Source organism: Papio anubis, chromosome 6, assembly GCF_008728515.1.
Source record: "Papio anubis isolate 15944 chromosome 6, Panubis1.0, whole genome shotgun sequence".
NCBI classification, from domain to species: domain Eukaryota; kingdom Metazoa; phylum Chordata; class Mammalia; order Primates; family Cercopithecidae; genus Papio; species Papio anubis.
In genome coordinates this window covers 82521468-82532908 of record NC_044981.1, presented here as the reverse complement: position 1 = coordinate 82532908, position 11441 = coordinate 82521468, and positions in this window count along the sequence as shown.

The window sequence follows — 11441 nt, the reverse complement described above, 5'->3', positions numbered from 1 at the left end:
AGAATGACTTAAGCATTTGGATAATGTAAAAGTGTACTGAAAAAACATAAAAGATTCTCTGTATATCCTTCTCCCATCCAAATCTTAAGTGTTAAGGTGTTGGTTAACATCTTAAAGCTGGCTGGGTGCGGTGGCTCACGCCACCCAACACTTTGGGAGGCCGAGGCGGGAGGATCACGAGGTCAGGAGATCGAGACCATCCTGGCTAACACTGTGAAACCCCATCTCTACTAAAAACACACAAAAAAATCAGCCGGGCATGACGGCGGCTGCCTGTAGTCCCAGCTGCTCGGGAGGCTGAGGCAGGAGAATGGCATGAACCTGGGAGGCAGAGCTTGCAGTGAGCCAAGATCGCACCACTGCACTCCAGCCTGGGCGACAGAGCGAGACTCTTTCTCTAAACAAAACAAAAAAGGAAACATCTTAAAGCCTCCATATAAAAGCAGCAAATCTGACTTGGCAAGAAGGGGGCATTCCTCTTGTGAGGATGACTCACAGACATCTGTTTCCAGTGAAGAACTGCCTGGTGTGATCTGCTCCTGAATAGTTTGAAACACACTTGTGTCTTCAAAAGCCCAGTGGCTTCTTGAACACCTCACTGCTACAGAGGGACCTTGGGACATGAGGGCCATTATCATCCTTGTGTCCACTTCTTTTCGCCAACTTACCCAGAGGAACAGGGGGATCCAGGAGACCTATGGGTGGTAGCACTAAAGACAGTGTAAGTGCAGCTTGCACACTGAACATTCTTTTGCCATGTTCATAGCTATATTGGGGAAAAAAACAACCTGGTAGCAAACAAAACCTCTGACTACAAGTTTCAATTATAACCCTCCAAATACAAACTGACTAGAGAATTCTACTCTAGTCAGAATCCATTAAACTCCTGCATACTTGCTTCTCATTTCCATTTCGGCTTCTCTGGTTTAAGAGTACACACTGCAGTGCAGATCTTCAGTAGTGCAGCCCCTTTGTTTTATGCTCCCTACCTTCATCAACACAGCCACTTCCTTCATGGCTCCAGAAGTTTATTCTTTTTTATCTTTGGAACCAATGTTAACTAAACCATAAGTGAAGGTGAATAGGTATACATATATACATGCACACATACATATTAGTAAATACTTGTTATTAAGGATAGTTTTGAAGTTTTCAAATAATCTCTCTCTATATATATATATAAAAAACTGTGGGTCTTAAAAAAATAAAAATCACTTATTAATCAGCTCCTGACACTGCTTCCTAATCACCTAGAGATAATTCTTTTCTGATACTAGGATAATTTTTATGGAACCTCACAGCTAAAAACACTGAGCAACCTATTATCTCATTTGGCTAAGCTCTGGACTGTTTGCCTGGTTTCAACTCTCAGCTCTGCCACATACTATCTGTATAACCCTTAGGTAAGACCTGTAGCCTTTCCTCATATTACTCAATTTCCTCATCTTAAAATAGGATAACAGCACTTAACTCTTAAGAGTTGGTATAAGAATAAGCAGAAATACAAGAAAAGTTCTCAGTGCAGTGCCTAGCAAATAGTAGCAGTCAACAAATGTTAACTATCACTAGCAGATCCAATGCACAGGGTCTAGGCAGGCCAGATTCCCTGGACTTGAATAATTGTAAAGTTTATCTTTTCTTTTGGCCACAAATACCCACAGTTTTTGTTACCTATCCTCCCATTCCTACTATTCCAATTCTTCTTCTCTGACTTCCTCGAAATATGCCTGCCAACATTGTTCATTATGCTCCCTAGGGTTCCCTCTATCCTCTCTAGAACTCTTGTTCTTTACTGCTTCACAGACTTATATACTGCAATTTCATCTTAACTGAACCTGGATCTACCAAGATGATACTCTCATGAAGCTGCTTTCCCAAACTCCTTACCTGTACCACACAGCCTATAGGTATGCTCTTAATCAATTATTTTATTTTTATTTTTATTTTTAGAGACAGGGTCTCATTCTGCCACCTACCCTGGAGTGCAGTGGTGTGATCACAATCCACTGCAGGCCTGAACCCCTGGGCTCAAGCAATTCTCCCACCTCAGCGTCCTAAGTCATTGGAATTACAGGGATGATCCATCAGGCCTAGCCCTGCTGAAGCAAATTTAGGACTTCAGTACTTCTTACACTGGTTTCTACCAAGGGCATCTTCTGCGTACAGTCCATCCAATAAAATGGACCAAAGTTAATCTACATCGAATTCAGGAATCTATTTGTATGGCCATTTCCAGACACTGTGAGCTGTATTACTCCTAAAATCATAAATTTCAATGTCCCAGTCTTTCATACCTAATTTTTAGCCTTATTCCCACTATCCCCTCTTTGTCACCATTAAGACCTCCAGTTCCTTGACCACTCCCTTTTCATGTGTCCTCTTGGCTGTTTCCTCCCCTATCCAGACTCAATTCATCAACATGTTACTTCTACCAGGACTACATAACCACCTCCCTCTTCCATCCAACTGAGGAACACTATCAGATATACCATGTAATCATGCAGAGGGTGCTACTAAAATATTATGCTTTCCTAAATCAGCTGGGCCTTGAATGTGAGAAACAGCATATATTAGCTGATCAGTAATCCTTTCATATCCCCTACTCAGCTCTTCCTCCTATCTTTTGTTTCAAATTTTCACCATTCAAACCTTCATTTTCTACTTTCCTAAGGCTTGCTGTTGAGCAGCAATGTTGTTTCTTTCCTTCCTGACAAAGAGCTCAACATTTCTACTTAACAGACTTAGTCTAAGAGGTATCCTTCCTACTTTGTAATGCTAATACTCCCAACCTGTGTTTTTGGGACCAGGTTCCATCCACGACTTACCTACCTACCTAAGTAACAACTACCTGCTTTTACTTCCTTAGTTAGCTTATTCAATTAAACCAGAAAATAAACAGTATTTGGCATTATTTAAAACTTCTCTAAAGATCAATGACCACCAACAGTTAATTCTGGTAGAGTCTTTATCTTACTCTTAATTGATCTCTCAATGGCATTTGGCATGACCATTGATACTTTACCATTCTCCCTCCTCTGGCTTCCATAATGCTCTGTACACTCACCCCCTTCCTAGTTCTCACCTGACTCTTCCTTCCCAAGTCATCTTTGCTGGTTTCTTCTGCATACTAACTGTTGGTGTTCCTCAAGACTTTCGCCTTGGCTGTATTTTCCCATGTCCTTTCTGGGCATGCTGTCTTTTTCCTCAAACTAAGGTTAAAAATGGCTAACTCTCAGACTTGTACATTAGATTTAAAGACTGATTTTGCTTCTTCCTTCAGTTCCAGTAAAATGTAATAAACGCTAACAATACCCCAGATCCTGAGCTAAATGCTTTGGAGATAAGGCAGGCCACTTGCCCTCAAGAAATTTAAAATCCAGAACTGTAGTTTCAGAGTCTCACATAAAGTACTGATCACTAATTAGGCTTTAGCCCTGGGATGCAAGGTTGCTTCAACATTTGAAAACCAAAACTGTGATTGATCACATAAACAGAACTAAAGGCAAAAACCACATGATTATCTCAACAGATGCAGAAAATGCATTCAATAAAATTTAACACCACTTTCATGTTAAAAAACTCTCAATAAACTAGGCATTGAAGGAACATACCACAAAATAATAAGAGCCATCTATGATAAACCCACAGCCAACATCATACTCAATGGTCAAAGGCCGGAAGCATTCCACTTGAAAACTGGCACAAGACAAGGATCTCCTCTCTCACCACTCCTGTATTAGAGTATTAGATAGTATAGTATTAGAAGTCCTCGCCAGAGCAATCAGGCAAGAGAAAGAAAGAAAGGGCATCCAAACAGGAAGAGAGGAAGTCAAACTATTCCTGTTTGCAGACATGATCCGATATCTAGAAAACTCCACAGTCCGGGCCCAAAAGCTCCTTAAGCTGATAAACAACTTTGACATACTCTCAGGATACAAAATCAATGTAGAATAGTCACTAGCATTCCTATACATCAACAAGCCGAAAGCCAAATCAGGACACAATCCCATTCACAACTGCCACAAAAATAATACAATATCTAGAAATACAGCTAACCAGGGAGGTGAAAGATCGCTACAAAGAGAACTACAAAACACTGCCCAAAGAAATGATTGCCCAAAGAGATGATTGGGCTGGGCGCAGTGGCTCACAACTGTAATCTCAGCACTTTGGGAGGCCAAGGCAAGCAGATCACCTGAGGTTGGGAGTTCGAGACCAGCCTGACCAACATGGAGAAACCCCGTCTCTACTAAAAATACAAAATTAGCTGGGCATGGTGGTGCATGCCTGTAATCCCAGCTACTCGGGAGGCTGAGACAGGAGAATCCTTTGAACCCGGGAGGCGGAGGTTGTGGTGAACTGAGATTGCGCCATTGCACTCCAGCCTGGGCAACGAGAGGGAAACTCCACCTCAAAAAAGAAAAAAAAAAAGAAAGAAATCAGAGATGATACAAATGGAAAAATAGTCCATGTTCACGGATAAGAAGAATCAACATCGTTGAAATGGCCATACTGCCCAAAGCAATTTATAGATTCAATGCAATCCCTATTAAACTACCAATGACTTTCTTCACAGTACTCGAAAAAACTATTTTAAAATTCATATGGAAACAAAAAAGAGCCCAAATAGCCATGGCAATCCTAAGCAAAAAGAATAAAGTTGGAGGCATCATGCGACCCAACTTCAAACTAGACAATAGGGCTACAGTAATCAAAACAGCATGGTACTGGCACAAAAACAGGCACACAGACCAATGGAATAGAATAGAGAGCCCAGAAATAAGGGCACACACCAAAACTATGTGATCTTTGACAAAGCTGACAAAAACAAGCTAATGGGGGAAGGACACCATTCAATAAATGGTGCGGGATAAGTGGATGGCCACATGCAGAAGATTAAAATGGGACCCCTTCCTTAACTCAAGATGGATTAAAGACTTAAACGTCAAACCCCAAACTATAAAAACTCTGGGAGGGCAACTTACACAATATCATTCAGGACATAGGCATGGGCAAATATTTTGTAACAAAGACTCCAAAAGCAATTGCAACAAAAGCAAAAATGGACAAATGGGATCTAATTAAAGAGCTTCTGCATTGCAAAGGAAACTATCAACAGGGTAAACAGACAACCTACAAAAGGGGAGAAAATTCTTAAAAACTTTGCATCTAACAAAGGTCTAATGTCCAGCATCTATAAGGAACTTAAGCAAATTTACAAGGAAAAAAAAAAAAAAAAACTCCTAAAAAAAGCGGGCAAAGGATATGAACAGTTTTCAAAAGACATACATGCAGCCAACAAACCTATGAAAAAAAGTTCAGTATCACTGACCATTAGAGAAATGAAAACCGAACCACAATGCAATACCATCTCACACCAGTCAAAATGGCTACAAAAAGTCAAAAATAATAGGTGATGGCAAGGTTGCTGAGAAAAAGGAACACATACACTGTTGATGGAAGTGTAAATTAGTTCAACCATTGTGGAAGACAGTGGGGCAATTCCTCAAAGACCTAAAAACAGAAATGCCATTCAACCCAGCAATCCCATTACTGGGTATATACCCAAAGGAGTATAAATCATTCCGTGACAAAGATACGTGCATGTGTATGTTCACTACAGCACTATTCACAATAGCAAAGACATGGAATCAACTTAAATGCCCACCAATGGCAGACTGGATAAAGAATATGTGGTACATACACACCATGGAATATTATGCAGCCACAAAAAGAATGAGATCATGTCCTTTACAGGAACACAGATGGAGATGGAGGCCATGAGCCTTAGCAAATTAATACAGGAACAGAAAACCAAATACTGCATGTTCTCACTTATAAGTGGGAGCTAAATTATGAGAACACATGGACACGGGGGGCGGGGAGGGGAACAACAGACACTGTGGCCTACTGAAGGGGAAGGTACGAGGAACAGATCAGTAATAATAACTAATGGGTACTAGGTTTAATATTTGGGTGATTATTAAATAATCTGTGAAACAAACCCCCACGACACAAGTTTACCTATGTAACAAACCTGCACACGTACCTCTGAACTTAAAGCAAAACAAAACTGATCACTATATATCTCTGCATGGATGACCTACATGAATCTCAAACTCAACATTATCCTTTCTTCGAATCCAGTTTCTTCTATTATTATCTTGGTAAACAGCATCAACATTAACAAATACTAAAGACAGAAACTTATGAATTTTATAAGATATGCTATTCCTCACATCATAACCTCTACCAAATCCTTTCCATTGGCACTTCAATCTATTCTATTTTGTCCATGATTTTAAGAACTTTGATTAAATTCCACGACATCTTTCAGCCACCAGTCCATCTTTCCTTCCCCTTCACAAACTTTCCAAAAATAGGTGTTTAAACTTGCTTCCTATAAGTCTCAACCTTCTTCTGGCTTCCACTAAAACTAAGTAATTGCAAAGTCACTGGTTATTTTCTTACCACTAAATCCAAAGGATACTTTAAATTCTTATACTGACAGAATGTAACAGAGCTGAACATGCCTCCTTTAAATACTTCCATCCTACTGTTGCCATGATTCTCCTATTTTGCTATTAATCTACTTCTAAGTACTGAGTTCTTCTGAATTCAGCCATTTTCTATATTCTTTCCCTAAGCAACCATCCATTCATAAAACTGCTCCTCTTCATCTTAGCTACCTGAAGAAATGGTGTGTCTTCAACCATTTATTTAAACGAAAAACCTCACATTTCTTTCCTCTCCCTCCTTTCCCATAATCCTTAATGGTCAGGTCCTGTCCAATATTTTAGATCTCTCAAGTCCATCAACTTTTCCCCCTCTCTGCCAACACCAATCTACTTTAAGTCGGTATCTTCTTTCCTGGATGACTTGGACAGGCTTCCTAACCAGTCTTCTTCAATTCCCCATTGGAATGCTTCCCCTCCAGAGTAAACTTTTAAAACTTCAAGTATAAGAAATCTCATTCCTCCACTTAAAAACCAAATGTGAACTCATTACTTAGGATAAAGTCCAATACAATTAGGTCTAAGACACTAAGTGATCTGGCCCTTGCTTATCTTCCTTCACTTTAAATTTATCCTTAGCAACTTTCTATCATTTCCCCAAAAGCTATTCTTATCAGAGCTTTTTACACGTTTTTCCCTTTGCCCGAGTTTTCACTGCCTTCTCTCCCCTAATTTTTATTTATTTATTTGAGATGAAGTCTTGCTGTGTCACCCATGCTGGAGTGCAGGGGCATGATCTCGGCTCACTGCAACCTCCGTCTCCTGGGTTCAAGCAATTCTCCTACCTCAGCCTCCCGAGTAGCTGGGATTACAGGCGCCTGCCAACAGGTCCAGCTCATTTCTGCATTTTTAGTAGATACGGGGTTTCACCACGTTGGTCAGGCTGGTTTTGAACTCCCGACCTTGGGCGATCTGCCTGCCTCATCCTCCCCAAGTGCTGGGATTACAGGCATGAGGCACTGTGCCTAATTATTACTTTTATAGGTAAGTCTTTATTGCTGTCCCTCACCAGAGTATATAGGATCATATTCTCACCCTATATATCCTTAGAATACCCTTATTCCTTTATAGAACTTAGTAAAAAATAAACATATTTTATTCAAAGTGCTGTGGGAAAATCATGAGTTTTCCTCCCTTTGAAATTACTTGGAAAAAAAAAACAAAAACAAAAAAAACAAAAACCAATCTATCTGCTTGGTGGGGAATATTCTGAAAGCAAGCCAGTAGGGAGGCTGTTAGAGCAATTTAGGCAAAGTATGATGGTGATTTGGATTAGTTATGATGACAAGAAAGGTTCCTTCCTACTTAGAAGGTAGAAATGATGGCTGGGTGTGGTGGCTCATGTCTGTAATCCCAGCATTTTGGGAGGCCAAGGCGGGTGGATCACGAGGTCAGGAGATCAAGACCATCCTGGCCAAAGTGGTGAAACCCCATCTGTACTAAAAAATACAAAAATTAGCTGGGTGTGGTGGTGTGCACCTGTAGTCCCAGCTATACAGGAGGCTGAGGCAGAAGAATCGCTTGAACTCGGGAGGCAGAGGTTGCAGTGGGTCAAGATCATGCCACTGCACTCCAGACTGGTGACAGAGCAAGACTCTGTCTAAAAAAAATAATAATAATAATAAAATAAAAAAATCAGAAGGTAAAAATGACAATTGTGACTAAACAGAGAGAAAGAACATGAATTAGTACGATGACATCATCTAAAATCCTAGCTTCAGAAAACCAGGTAGTGACTTCCCTTATCAAGATAAGAAATACCGGGAGAGGAACAGATTGAAAGTAGGGTGAAGGACATAATGGTTTGGACATGATATACTTAACTATGAAATAGGCAGTTGAACATACAAGCAGAGAATTATGAAAACTCTGGTCTTCAGAGGTATAAATACGGGTAGGATAGATACATTGATGATACTGAACTCCACAGAATAATGCAAAGAGAGTGTAGAGAGAAATAGTGACCCAGAGGTCAGGTACTCGAAGTGGAGCTAGGGATGGAATCAGAAATGGAGCATCCAAAATAGGTAAGGAGAAAACCAACAGAATATTTCAAGGAGTCATCAACCTTTCTGCATGCTCCTGAGGCAGTGAGTGGGGGCAGAAAGACAAACAATACATACAGCAGCATGGAAGACAGTGGTGATCCTGACAAGAAAAAATTGTAGGAGAGTTGTGGGAACACAGAAAGTGGCAGTTAAGTGAGAAGTGAGGAAATGGAGCATATATGAGCAGACAAGTCACACTGGCTGTAACTGGGACCAAATAGGGTTATAGCTGGATGAAATAAACTGTCTCCCGCCTATGTTTTCAAGAATAGTAGTTACTAGAGTCTATTCATAAACTGTTGGAAAGGACCAAGTAAAAGAAATACTGATCAAACAAGAGAGCAACAGAAAGTTCTTAAGGAGATGGGCGAGGGGGTGGAATCCAGAAGAGGAAACTGGTTTTTGCTAAGTAGAAGAGTGCAAATACAAGCAGGTTTATTGATTTGGTGGTGAAAAGTTGAAAAAGTTCATGTCATTTTTCTTTTTCCTCAGCAAAATGTGGTTAAATGATCACAAAATGAGGGCTGTATGTCATTTAAGCTTGTGGAAGCAAGTTACCAGAAAACTACAGAAAAACTGCCAGGTAGTGCTGAGTCTACTTAAGTTTTGAGATTACCAACCTATCTCCCGGAATAATTTTCTTCCATTCCACTGCTCAAGAGTAGACAGAATGTTTGGGGATTCTTCCAGATCATGACAGAGGGAGAGGTGTATGGTCTGAGGATATTTGCAAAGGAGTGCTTGTAACAATGGGATCTAGTTTCTAAGCTGAACAAGTTGAGGACAGGAGTGAGCTGATGAATAGTCAGCAAGTGGTAGTAAAAGGTAGAAGTATTTTTTTAGCGGAGATATCTTGAGCAGGTGAGCTACAAGTTTGTGGCTAGAAAAATTAATTGAATTCAAGATTTGGAAGTGATATGGGGTTTGATTGTTGCAAAGTCATTGAAGAACACAGGTATTATTTTCTTCATTGACTGGTAGTGTTGAAGATATAAAGTATTTTAAAAAAATCTATTGTAAAGAATGGGCATGTGAAACTTTATGATCCGGGTGTCCCTCCGATGAGGTGACATTTAAGCTGTGAACTGATGTTTATGAAGTCAGCCATAGAATTAAGAGGAATAAGCATTCCAGATAGGCTTTGAAGTGAGGAAGGAAGGTTACTGTGTTCAATGAAATGAGAAGAGTGGGAAATGGGAAGTAGGATAAAAATGTTTAGAGGCAGGGGCTTCTGGTAAGTATGACAACTGGATTTTAATCAACGTTTAATCACAATTACTTGAAATTCAATGAATATTACTTGAATACCCGTTTAATCACAATTACTTGAAACTCAATGAATACTACTTGAATACCGGGAAATATTCAAAACATTAACAACCAAAACAGCAAAGGAATCAACCGATTGGGACATATAAATTAACAATCAGAAAAATCACCATTTGCAAACAGCTGATATAATTGAATTGGTGTAGACATGTTGATTATCAGTTCTGGTTGAATAAACGCTGTTTAAGATCAGCATTTCTCAAAGTGTGTTCTTTAGAATGCCAGTTCAGTGGGATATAACTAAGTATTAACATTAAAAGAAGAAAAATGCTCTCACAGTCAATTAAGTCTGACTTTTAACTTTTTACATATTTACAGAACTTGTGTCTTTAATATGCAAACATGCATTAAATTCTTTAAGAGAGGCCAGGTGTGGTGGCTCATGCTTGTGATACCCACACTTTGGGAGGTGGAGGCAGGTGGATCACTTGAGGTCAGGAGTTCAAGTCCAGCCTGGCCAACATGGTGAAACCGTCTCCAGTAAAAATACAAAAATTGGCCGGGTATGGTGGTGTGCACCCACTTGGGTGGCTGAGGTAGGAGAATCACTTGAACCTGGGAGGTGGAAGTTGCATTGAGCCGAGATTGTGCCAAAACTACAAAATTAGCTGGGTGTGGTGGCATGTATCTGTAGTCCCAGCTACTGGGGAGGCTGAGGCAGGAGAATCAATTGAACCAGGGAGGCAGAGGTTGCAGTGAGCCGAGATCACGCCACACTGCACCAAGCCTGGGCAACACAGCATGACTCTGTCTCCAAAAAAAGAAAAGAGACAGAGAGAGAGAGAGAAAACTACAGAACACAATTTAGAAAACTTCATCACAGCAATAGTCTCACTATAATAAACATGCTGAAACAGGCTGCCTTAGCCATTACTTATTAGTATTTCTCTTATCCATTAGTCTCTTTCCCAACTTCACTGGCCTTTCTTCTGTCTCCCATCATTTTTTTCCTGGACTATTTTAGGTTCCCCTAAGTAATCTCCAAGTTACTCAATTTATCCACTATACCATGACAATTATCTAAAATTGATACTGATTAAATTGTTCAATCTGCATGCATCCAATAACAATTTTCAAAAACGAAAATAAAGACTTCATACAGCACACAAGAACATTCCTGATCCCGCCACCCATCTGCCTCCTCAGCTTCATCTTCTTCAACTTCCTATCTTAACAAGTGGCCCACTGGCAATACTGCAATTATGCTTTACCTCCAAGCCTGAAATTCTCTTGTCCCCCTGAACCAATGAGCATTCACTCATCTTTCAAAACTCATATTTTTTACAAAGACTTTCACACCTACCTACCTCCTTTTCCAGAAAAATAGGGCATTCTTTCTGATGTCCCTAGGTATTGTATTATTGTCCTTTCATCTTATTATCTATAGCCACTGTGACTGCTTGATAAAAATTTGCCTTAAAAATCTGTCTAGCCCTTTAAAATAACATATGTATGTTAAATTTAACACTGTTGAAAATTTCAAAAACCGTTACATTTCACTTAAGACGATGTATTTTGAATAACACAATTCTGACCTGTAATACGCAAA